The 12,412-nt window shown below is 42.6% G+C and overlaps 1 long non-coding RNA gene across 1 annotated transcript; it reads right to left on the reverse strand.

Annotated features, from left to right (window-relative positions):
* Positions 1–9,191: 9,191 nt before the first annotated feature.
* LOC107833423 (uncharacterized) lies at positions 9,192–12,141 on the reverse strand. Its single transcript, XR_001659169.1, has 2 exons — positions 10,668–12,141; positions 9,192–9,910 (listed from the first exon to the last, which is right to left on the reverse strand). It is a non-coding gene; the product is annotated as an uncharacterized LOC107833423 (long non-coding RNA).
* Positions 12,142–12,412: the final 271 nt, after the last annotated feature.

The following is a 12,412-nucleotide window of genomic DNA, read 5'->3' on the forward strand; positions in this document are numbered from 1 at the left end:
CGAGGGAATCACATTTCACAGGTCAGTAAAATGTTTTAATTAAAAACGTATAGTTTTTGCTGTAGCTCAACTTTGACAAACGTTACATGTCGCCGGTCCGTGCTGCGCAGTTTGGTGTGTTTTGGTTCAGTTAGCACAAAAATAAAGTGACCCATAGATCTACTTTAGGACAGAATATCAGTGGAGCAGGTGATTAAATGAGCTAATCAACCACCTGGTGTTCAGACAATCACTTCTTAATGATTGCAAAATGAGCATCAAGCCTGAAAATAAAACAGAACATCAATCTGTGATGGACTGAATGTACTGTTTTGGTATTACTGCGTACTTTGTGTCGGAACTTTTTTAGTGTGTTTTATGTATGTTAATTGTTGTACACTTGGACGTAATTTTGCTCTTTGGACTCCTGGAGTTGTTGTCTGTCGGTTGCCATGGCAACGGTTCTGCGTGTGACGCCAAGTTGACAGAACGGAAAAGAAAAAGAAGACAACTGGTTTTACGGTTTTCTCCTGGGGTTCTACATCCCTGGACTAACTATCATTTGTTTGTAGAACGTAGCAATATTCAAAGCAATCATAAAATAGGATGAAATAAAGCATAGGAGTCAAAGTTTGTCCAATTTTAAACCATGACTCCTGCAGGAGCAATTAGGTAAAATTAAATTATTGGCCATCATAAAAGATAAATTTGCTTAGTCCTCTATTGCAGTGGTCCCCAACCTTTTTATTACCACAGACCGGTCAAGACTTGGAAAATTTTGCTGCAGCCTGTTGGGGGGTGAACCGTCATATAAACCTTCTGCATGTTGGTGTTCCCACTAAATCCTGAATATACCTAATCTGGGTTGTCTTGGCCCTTTTATCGCAGCCTGTGGGGTTTTCCCTGACTGGGAACGAGAATACGACCTGTTGAATGTGACAGGTAGCCAATCAGAAAGCACGGAACAGAGGGGAATCCCAAACAGCTGATATATCGGAGATGATATGTGGAAATGTTTATTATTATATGTAAAGGTCATTATTATATATGTTTATGTTTATTCAGTTAAAAATGTTAACTATGAAAAAACACAGTCGCCTCCAAATCATAGTGCAGCAGATGGAGCGGCTCCTCCCGCTGTCTTTTATCCACCGCCTTTTCTTTTTGTTTCTTTTATCTTTTAAAATGTCTCCACAAACTATCACTATTGCTTCTACATCGTCATCCGTGTTTGGTTATTCTAAATTCCTGCTATGTTGGGGGTTTTGTGGATTTTCTTCTGGAATCGCGATGTTTGTGACTGGAATCGGTTTGTGTTGCTCCTGCCTTGAGGCTGAACACGAACCGATCGAACCTGTTGGACTTTTATCAGCTCTGTGGTCACAGAGGTTTGGAGAATCGGCCGACAGTTCTTAAATCTTGCCGTCTAAACCAGACTTAAGACTCACAAGCTCTACTCATCTCCTCTTGACCACTGCCCAAACGCTCTGACTCTGGTCGCTATGGTAACGTTTACATATCCCTTCAAAATAAGATACAGAAGCGCCACAAAAACGAGCATTTTACTTTCGTGAAAATTTTAACTCATGATAATGACTAACGGAGTCCTGAGCTTGTTTCTCTGCAATGAGACGGTTCCATCTGGGAGTGATGGAGACAATGACACCCGAAGTGTTGCTTATATCCACAGCCTGCTGGGTCTCTGCGAAGCATGTTACGCAGAGCGGCTTGTGATGTTTGACTCACCTACCGGTCCGGGATAAATCCATCCTCCTGTCTCTTCTCTGGGCCTTTTCCAATTCGCAAAGAAACCTGATCTGTTTCTTACTCATTTTGCTGCTTGTGGGCTCAGTGTTGGCGCGCAAGTAACCCAGAGAATCCAGTTAAAGGATTTTCAAAATAAAAGATCCTCCAGACTCAAATAATACATAAAACGGAAATATTTAATTATTTCTTGCGCGGCCCGGTACCAATTGGTCCACGGACCGGTACCGGTCCACGGACCGGGGGTTGGGGACCACTGCTCTATTGTATCTTGACAGAACTGACAGAAACTAAGTTGCTTATTTACATCCAGAAATAATACATAGTTTACGTATGCAAACATCGGCAGTTTTGGCATCTTTAATTTAAGCCACATATTAATAGAATTGGATCAGCAATACGGGGGACATAACCATTTTTTGTAACAGATTCCTGCTCATCCTGCATTGGAACAGTAAGTGGTTCTGTGGACATGACCAACGGCGTCTGCCGTCCACATGTGCACGTCACTGGCTTTAGGGGCTAATAGGCGAGTCCAGTCCAGTAAAATATTATTATTATATATATAGTATATATGTTATTTAATTTTCATTTGGGATTAATAGTGTTTTTGAATTTAAATTTGAATTTAATATATTGATGGTCAGTCTACAACACAAATGCCCCAACTAGCCCCAAAACAGTCCCTCTGAAAATGACAGCAGAGACACAGATGTGACTTGCAGAGGCTGTTTCTGATATGGGCAACATGGGCAACTGCCCAGGGTGACATTTTGTGGAGGGGCGGCATGAGCTGAATTTTGTAACTGTTTTCTGCAGGCAAGCATTGAGCAAATATACAGATTCATTCCATAAATTAGAATGTCACTATGAAGTTACATTTTTTTAGTAATTCCGTCAGCAAGTGAAAAACATTATACAGATTAATTAGATGACTGATGTTTCAACATCTTACATCTCTTAGTATGTTTAATACCTTCTAAAAGGTTTTTATTTTCAATAAGTGCTATTAATCTTAAAAGCCTCATCAGAACGTAGAAGTTACTGAGCAAGACTGCGTGGCGTTCACATTTAAGTTTTGGCCTTAAAGGCCTTTCAGGGTGCACTACTTCCCCCAACCCCACCCGCCCGGCTGTTCCTCACAATGCGTCCCCACCAATTTGCAACACAAAGTTACACCCTTGTTTTCTTGTCACTGCAGTTTAATAAAGTTAAGCTGAATCATTTTGCCTAAAATTCAAGTGTTTCTTTGGGTCATATTTGTAAAAACCCAGGTCTTTGGTGCTGCACATCGATTGGGGATCAGACTGATATCAAACCCAAGCATCCTCCATGTTAGTTTTCTTGCATAGAGTGGAAAAGGGTGCTACACATTCCTTTAGTATAAAAACACAAATTAGAAACAACAACTCTTATTTGGAATGTATAAGGAGGGATGAGCAAATAAAGTCATATGTACCGTAACTTTGATCATGTTTAACTGCATTCTCTGATATTCAGGCTTGTGATTACATAATTAATGAACATTTTATATTTGAACTCATTCTACTTTGTACATTTTTCTATTTAAATGTGTCTGAGCGTTTTTTTCCCCCCTTTTCTCTTTTACTTAATTATTAGCAGGACTGCAGCACTAAACTGACTGACAAATCAAAACCTCCTCAGAGTTCAGTTACTCAGCCAAGGCTTTTCACTCCAGTCATTTCGTCCGCCTCCAGCTTGGCACTGATGTTTTAATTCTCAAATGCTGCAACACGTTTAAACTTTATTTATACAACTAAACAAATTGAAATTCCAGTATGAGCTTTAAACATTTATCTCTAAATATATATATTTACTGAATGCATCAAAATAAGCAAAATGTATTTTAATTAAAAATGACTGCTCTGCTGCTGCCTCTACGCTCCTCTCAGTGAGTTTCACACCTTTAGAATACAGATTGATGAAATTTACTTCAAAGCACGTCAGCTCAGTTGGAAAACAAAGAGAATCCCACTTCAACCCCAAAATCTACTCAGCCTGTGTCAACACACTTCGGCTCAGCTTCCTGCTCCAGAACAGGTGAGGCAGAAAATACTCGTTAACATCAAATACAACCACATCACACTATAAGTTCATTTTCCTTCAAATGTCTGAATTTTTTTTTCTTTTTATAAGACTAGCTAGCTAGCAGTTGATGTTGCAGCAATGCTAATCTTCTTGTCATAGCCCCAGAGTTCCTGTTTGAACATTCAATCAGCATTATCTCTGTTTGTGGAATAAAAACATCAGCAACAGTTATTACCTGCATGTGTGTGTGTCTGTGTGTGCGATTGTTAACACTGCTAACATCGCCACACAGAAGATAAAAAAAGCTTATTTGGCAGCTAATGAGCAGTGAGCATGGGAAAGGAGAACAATAAAAGTGTTCCTCCTCTCACTGACCAAGCTCAGAGCTGAAGAGCTTCTGCAGTTTAAGGTATGTGGTAAGTAAACAGGCCCCAGGTGTGCATGCATTATAAAAAACATAACCTCTGCAGCAGCAGCAACTAGAGGCACGTGTAATGGGCATTATTTGGAGAGGAAAGAACCATGTGGAGGCGTAGCGCCATCTTGCTTCAGTGAAAGACTGGGAAGAAGGGACTGGAAATCGTTCTGCAGCAAGAACTGTTCTGCAATCACACACAAAAAGAACAAAAAGCCCCTGGCATGTTGAAAGATATTATAGAAATCAGACAGTTACCCACTGACCAGTTCTGGGTATTGATGTTAAAGGCTGTCCCGTCTGCAGCCGACAGCAGACAGCCTGCTGAAGGGAGTGGCAGAAAAAACACCGCAGAATGGTGAGTGCGAACTCACCATGACAAAAAGCATAGTGTCATCCTGACCAGACTGACACTATTTATTAAATAATCTGTCCAGTTAATTCACTGCCATACAGATATGCACAGAAGGTTTTTCTATGAAAACACACTGCCACACACATCAGCCTGAGCTTAAACTCCTCTCTGCTTCCATTCAAAAGCACTGACCGTGGGCTAGCTGATATTTAGCGGCACAAAGATGCATTTTGACTGAAAACACTGTAACAACAGCTGAATTGTGGGCTGGCTTTGGTCTGGGACTGCTCTGCTGCTCAAGCTTTTCTATGGCAGGTTTCATTACTGACTGACGCATCTAAAGCTGCTGTGGGAAAAAAAACCACATGGAAAAGCATTCAGGCTTGATCTGATCTAAATTCGGCTGATGCAAACGCAACTCAACGAATCACCTAATTTACCTATCGGAGAAAAGGTTCAGGCAATGCAGAGGTAATCAAGCAGCTTATCGTAGTGGGTGCATGCCCACCGGTCAGTCTGGCTGTCTGTGTGGCAGTCCTTCATGTCTGACTAAGCTATGGGGACACTGTGTACCAACAGCATTTGAAGGAGCAGAACAATGAAGAACACCAGATAGACGTTTTATCACTGCAGGTTACTGTTTGTTTGCTTGGGCTGGGCCAATAAGAAATGGTTTTAAGATGAAAGGAAAAGACAGGAATGAGAGAAGTACTAAAACGGCGGATTAGCAGTGCAGATGGGATTCAAATCAAAATCTATACTGGTTGACTAGCAACATGACTGCATCTCCTGATGAAAGCTTGCAGTTTGAACACATTAGCATTTTACATCTAACTGTTGTTGCTGTATCTTATGGTTCTGTAGATAACATTTAAAAGCCAAAAATAGTGGGTATTAAAATAAATGAACTTTAATTACCACAGATATGAAGGAGCTTGCTGTTATTTCTACAGTCAACTGGGTATCTGGAAAAATAAAAGCTGGAAGGCATTGCTACAAAGACAATTTAAGAGATTTGCCAAAATCCTACAAAACACACACGTCTAAGACCCGTCTTTCACAGACAGAGAACTGTCAGTGAACATGTCATCAATCTCCTTGTTACACACCATATAGACCAGAGGCAACAAATAGCTAAGAATCATGCTGTAAATAAAGTGCAGCCATTTAAAATATGCTGGTGTTGGATCTGATCCAGAGATGGCCAGACCTGACTGGTAACTGGCTAGTCGGGACATCCAACATCCAATCATTTACCATGTAGTAAACACGTCAAAGTAGCAGGTTGGCTGCACTATTTGGAGTGGATGTTGGTTCTGAGTGAAAAACATTCAATGCTTGCTATTTCCAGTATCAGTGACAGAAGGCGATGATCTCCTCAACCTATTGAGACATATCTATGGTTCTTTTAAGACTTGAGAGAGGCAAAGAGAGCAAGATTTTCAGTAGATAACAGAAAGGCTGAATGAAGTGAAGCAAAGGTTTGTTTTTTTAGCTTTCAATGTTTGTCATAGAAAATGTTACATTTGAAATTGTCTGCACCCTTTTAACTAATGCTCTTGGTGCTAATATTAGAGTCTAAAGACAGATTATAATGTCAAATCAATTTCGTCTTTATTGTGTAAAATTTGAAAACCCAGTGATAGAAGCTGTGTTTCCATTACAAATGAGCAAAACTTTGCTGATATTCTACTTATAAAAAAACAACCTCAATTTTGAAAACACAGTGTTTCCATTAAAATGATTAAAATCACATGTGAATAAGTTTGTTTGCTCAGAAAGTAATTCAAATTATGGTAGCAGCTCTTACATGAGATATGTTCATAATTCAGCTATGGCACTAGCACTCATCCTCAACCATTTCTGAGACAGTGGAGTGGGTGCAGCGATTTTGGGAAATTACAGAAGAGCTATAGTGTCAACTCTTCAGAATGACAAACTCAACTTTTGATGAATTGTTCGATGCTGTGCATTATCCCAAACGATGCTCCTACTTTCTGCCATCCTTTTTGGCAGTAGTAACATCTGGTTGTTGATTACATAACTTGTGTGATGCACAATAATGTTTACATTGCAATAAATGCATCTCTTTCAAAATAGCCAAAATACTACCTCATTCTAGCACAAAAAACTTTGACCAAAAATGTTATATTTTCAAAATTAAATAGTTTCTGTTTATTCTTGTAATTCCAATTTGCACTGTAACACTATGGTCAATGGTGAAGCCAGATATTGACTGTTGTCTCCAACAGACAGTGTGATGTTGCCTCTGCTTCCAACATGAATAATTATCAACCAATAATAATGACCATTCAAAGCAGGAAGGCCAAATAAGATATTTTGAATATTACTTTTATATCTTCATCTACCTTAGTTCAAATCAGCCATCAAAGCTTCACAAAAACTGGAGATTAGAAATTGGCCCCAAAACATCATTAATCTCATCAGTGATGTCCCAAAATCAAACTGGGACTAAATGTACCAAGTAAAAGACTTGGTACATTTAGTAAGCTGCTGTCATAGCAGAGTCTCTTTCCTCTCAAGGGAAAATTGTGCTACCTGCAACAAGAAGCATACATAAAACTGACACCAGTAAATTCACAACCCTATGTAAGACATTAACAGCAGATGGGGACAACACTGGCACCAAAAAGAACAAAGCTGTGCATGTTTTCAACAAGGTGATCATGCCATGCTAGTGTCACCTTTACCTTTTGTTACCATGAGTGAGTAAGTTTTGACATCGCAGATGTTTGCTGAGGTCAAGCACATAATGTACAGAGCAGTCATGGTCACGCTCTCAACATTACTCTGCTGCTCTCAAGTCAGGAAGCACAAGCACTGGTGAGCAGGCATGCTCAGTGTTAGTCTTTGTTAGCTTCTAGTGCTACTCAGACAGAAGAAGGATTAATGATGTGTGCAGATAAAAGTTTAGCATTCCTATTTAAGTTATGGTTCTGCTACTGTCATCCTGAGCTGCTCGCCATAATAAATTCCTTTCCTTGTTATATTCTTGAACTGTTTTAAGTCAGTACTGGTACTCTTAAAATATTATTATTTATGCTATTTTTCTTTCAAATGTATTAGAAAGCAAACAATAAGTTAAGGAAGCATTCTTGCAAAAATGCTTCCTTATAGTGAAAATTAGATTTATTCAAACCAAAAGACAACAATGCTATTGCCAGGCTAAACGACTGATTATTTAGTTTAAAATGATGTTAGACTATAGGTGCCATTTATTTGTTATTTTGATTTTGAAACATAGAATTAAGCAAAAAAATATAAAAGAAATTAGCATTAAATTTAGCAAACTGTAGCTTGCAACAGGTTTTAGATCTCTCTGACTGCTGACTACAGTCAGAGAGCTCTGGTGAGTCTGGCACTTTGCCTGACAACACCTTAGAGACTTTAAACACTAAAAAGGGTATGATGGAAAAAATGAAGCAGCTGCAAATCTGAAAATTTTAAAAACCTCAACACACTTTGATTACTGGGAACCTCTTGACTGTCCCTGATTCCAAACACCCAAACATAGGCAAATAATTACTTTGTGCAATTGACTCTTTGCTTGTATGCCAAGGGTCAATGCTAATACCAGAAGGATTTTGTCAAGTCTGCACACCGTCCTGCCTGACTCAACTTAAAAGCACAATTCACGCAAATTCATTCTCATCTTCCACATTTGACAGGTTCTACTAGCACATGCTAAGTACCGTATTTTCCGCACTATAAGGTGCACCTAAAAACCTTCAATTTCCTCAAAAGTCGACAGTGCGCCTTATATATGGACCAATATTGAACCACAACAGGTCTAGCAACTACGGTAAGCAGCCACCGACTTCATTTTCGCCCGTAGAAGAAGAAGCGCGCAGTGCATGCTGGGATAGTTGTCAGAACGCTGGTTTGTAATCTATTAACAAAGTTTGACTGACCTATCTACCTACCGACCGTCTAGAATCAGGTCATTTAGCACCACGTTCTCCACCAACATGCTGTGTGCGAACGGAGAAGAGTGACCATCGTCCAGCCACGACCCGGCCCAGTCGCGGAAGGCTCTCCTCGCCGACCGGAGTCGGACTGTTTTGTTAACATTCCCTTTAGTGCAGCTCCATCTAGTGGATGCATAATGTAACTCCAGCATCTACTGCAGCGTCTATTCTATGCGCCTTATAATGCGGAAAATACGGTACCTGATGTAGACTTCTGCTAGCATACCAATGAGCATCTTGGCTAAACCTACTTGATGAGGGACATTAAAGTCAGGTGTACATGGAGAGCACACAAAAGAGCCTGAGCTTCATTGCTCCATGGCACTCTCTCACTCCCATCCCATCCGAACACTACCCCTGATCACAGTTGTTGGAGGCAGAAATGTGCCGGACATTGTGTTGGCCTGGCATCCCTCTCAGCTCCCGAGAGCCTAACCCGTGGACATGAAAACACAACGTCACAAGTTAGGGTCTCAGGGACAGAGAGAGACACAGAACAGACTTCTCTGCCACCACCAGCAGCTGATGAGATGTTGGCTCCTCAGAAGTCCAGTGGGTTTCTGGTCAAGTGATATCTTCCATCTTTAAAGTTAGTTCTGGACATGTAATCATAATCCTGCATCCCACACAGTAAACACACTCCAAAACAATCTGCATTTATTGAAATTCCACTGCATGACGAGGATCTTAGAAGTGCAAATGACAACCAGACACAAGACTGACCAGCCTTTCCTGAAACTCTCCCACTGCTGTCACCTCCCAAGCTCCCAGCCCCACACTTCATCCCAACTCCTCCCACCGAAGCCTCCTCACTGTACTCCTCACCTAAAGAGAACAACACAGCATCTGAAAAACGCCTCATGCTATCAGGTAGAGAGCCTGCTGCTGTACAGTATGCCTAAAGACGTCCTGGGGTGTGTGGGAAAGTCTGAATCGGCTAATTATTTACGGTGCACAAGACAAAAGCCAAGCGTGGACAAATCAATTATTGCATCAAAATCCAAAGCCAGAACTGCCCAGTGTCACACAATTCATCTGACACCGTGACTCCCATGCTTGCCCGATAGACGCATCTTCCACCCTGCGGTGAAACCTCTCGGTTGCATGCTCGATGGCTGCAATTGCAAGTTCTCTGATCAGCGTGAGGTTCTGAATCCTGGTGAGGCTTTGCAGAGGAAATAAAGGTAACAAAGCTCCAAGGTTCCTCCAAGCTGCCACGGTGGTCTGAATGCTTAGGAAGCAGATGGGGGGAGCTGAGAGGGAAGCAGAAAGAGGAAGAGCGTTTGTCGGTGTCGACTCACCCTCCCCTTTGGGTCCAGGATGCCCTCACCGCCCAGTGCTCCTTTTGCTCTCTGCCTGCTTGGGAATTGGAAGATAAAAAAAGCACACACATAGAAAGAGAAAGCTTACAGCATGGCAGCACGATTCCTCTGATACTGAGAAAAAAAGAAGAGCATTTCTAAACGTTATTTTGTTGCAAAAAGTGGAATCAACACAAAGGGGTATAGTCCTCCTGGGCGAGCCGCTCCAAGTCAGGCTAAACAAACAGAGCGAGAGCGACAGGCTGAGCCGAGAAGGATGAGGATGGGTGGCAGGACAGAGCTGGAATGAACCATGTGCACACTCTCTTTCTCTCTTTTTTCCCTCCCTCTCTTTTTCACACGCACGCTCACACACGCATCCGCACACAATTAGGGCGAAAGCAAGCAGTCCTAGGAGAGGAGCTAGACAGATTTGCTGCAACTTAGCAGAAAACAAAAAATTGAAGGTGAGTAAAGATTACAGTTCAGGAAGAGCCGATATTCCAGAAGATAAAGAGAAGTGGGTCGGATCGAAAACTGTGTGAGAAGACGGATGGATGAAATGGGAAAAAAAGAGAGGGCCGAGACGGAGTCCATACTTTCAGCTGGGGCCACAGTGCCAGCGGAGCATACCAGTAAGCTGCCTCACCAACATGAGAAAGGAGGGGGGAGGAGAAGGAGAAAAGAGTGCTCGGGTGGGCACACACACACACACACACACACACACACGCACACACACACACACATGAATGCACAGCATACATAAAACAGCCTTTTACTCATTCGCTATTCCTTGCAGCAGATCCTCCACTCACTTTTCATTCAGACCTGCAGGTCCAAGGCAGGTGGGCAAGAGAGAGGACAACAAAAACCCATGCGTGGACACACACGTTAAAACACACACACACACACACACACACACACACACACAGCTCCAAGTCAAAGGAAAAAAAACACTGTGCCTGCTGATGTCTTGTCTTGCTCTGCTTTCTCTCCTCACCCTTTTCCCTCGCATTGTTTTCTTCCTCAATCACATGCAGAGGTGGAAGGAGGGAAGACTGGAGGAAAAAACACACACTCTCTCCACCCTCTTCATCTCCTCCCCCTGCCTCACTCACATTCTACCCTTCTCTCTCAAGCTTTCAACTTTTACCTTTCTCACCCCTCCATTTCTTCCTCCACGCCTTCCGGAGGGTGACAGGATGGGGTGGAGGTGAACGGTGGAGGGGGGCATTTGCAAAGCAGAGAAAGAGGAGAGTGAAAGATCATCATTTAATTTTCCTCACAGCTGTGATCACTTACAGCCAGAGGCCCTCTTTTCCTCTGCATCAGGCCAGAACGGGGAGAAAGAGGGAGACAGAGGGAGAGGAAGGTGAGCTTGGGAGGAAGAGTAGTCCACCTTGCTGCTGTCCGTGTGCCTCCAAGGAAACCATTTATCTCTATCCTTCTGCTTGCGTGCAAAAAAGAAAACAAAGTGGACTTTTCAAAATTCCACATTTACAGCCTGATCTTTCTCTACGTCCTCTTATCATTCCCCCGTCCTCCGAGCAGCAGCAGAGGGACGGGGCCACAGAAACATTGCTACGTGATGTGCTTTGGCTTATAGAGACTACATTTAATCTCCGCCAGCTCCCCCCGGCTTTGGTATGGAGAGAAAGAGAAAGGGAGAACGAGAGAGAGAGTGGGAGGAGGGTGAAAAAGAGAAGAGATGATGGGGGAGGGACAGATGGAGGGAAGCAAAGGAGAGTGACGACGTGCAGCCGGCTGGGAGCTCAAATAAGCGACGGGGCCTGAAAGACTGGATGAGGAGGGAAAAAAATAGAAAAATCCCCAGGACCACACTGCCCTCTGCTTTCCTTCTCTCTCTCTTATGAACTGATCGACCGACTGAGTCTGCACCCAGCTAATCCCCAATCCTCTTTGACTGCTGTCTGCCAGGCGGTGCATTGTGGCTTTTTCCCATTTTATCTTTGCACAGCTGTAGAACACTGCACATCTGGATCTACAACACCCTGCATCTCTTCACAGACACCTCTCTGAAACACGATGACGGCATTCATTTTAAAATTCACTCTACCCGCGCACGCACGCACACACACACACACACACACAGTGCATCCAGGCCCATTTATCACTGTTTGTGTCCAGACAGAGTCAGCCCTCAGCATGGAGCTAATATTAGCCTGCTTTGAGGGTGAAAGACAAAGGCTCACGTGTGTGTTTGCAACACATAGCAGTATGCAGAAAGAGAGAAAAAGAGAGAGAGGAGAAGGTCTTTCATGATTTATGCAAATATTTGGATTCATTTTCCTTCACAGGTCATAAAACCGATTTCATCCGTGTGGTGCATGACAATCTTTCTAGGTAAGCGAGCAAAGCGGGTCGTTAATTACCAGTCCCAATTTGCTCTCTCTTTTTAATCTGCTGGGTACGGGCAGGAGGACGCAGCAGCCAGTCAGCCAAGCGGCACGTCAAGAGAGACCCAGATCTGTCATGCCGTGGCCTACACATCCTCAGGAAAATGTCGCACATGGCCGTGGCGCGCCCTGCCTGCAGAGAC

Source organism: Poecilia formosa, unplaced genomic scaffold (genome assembly GCF_000485575.1).
Source record: "Poecilia formosa unplaced genomic scaffold, Poecilia_formosa-5.1.2 Scaffold381, whole genome shotgun sequence".
NCBI classification, from domain to species: domain Eukaryota; kingdom Metazoa; phylum Chordata; class Actinopteri; order Cyprinodontiformes; family Poeciliidae; genus Poecilia; species Poecilia formosa.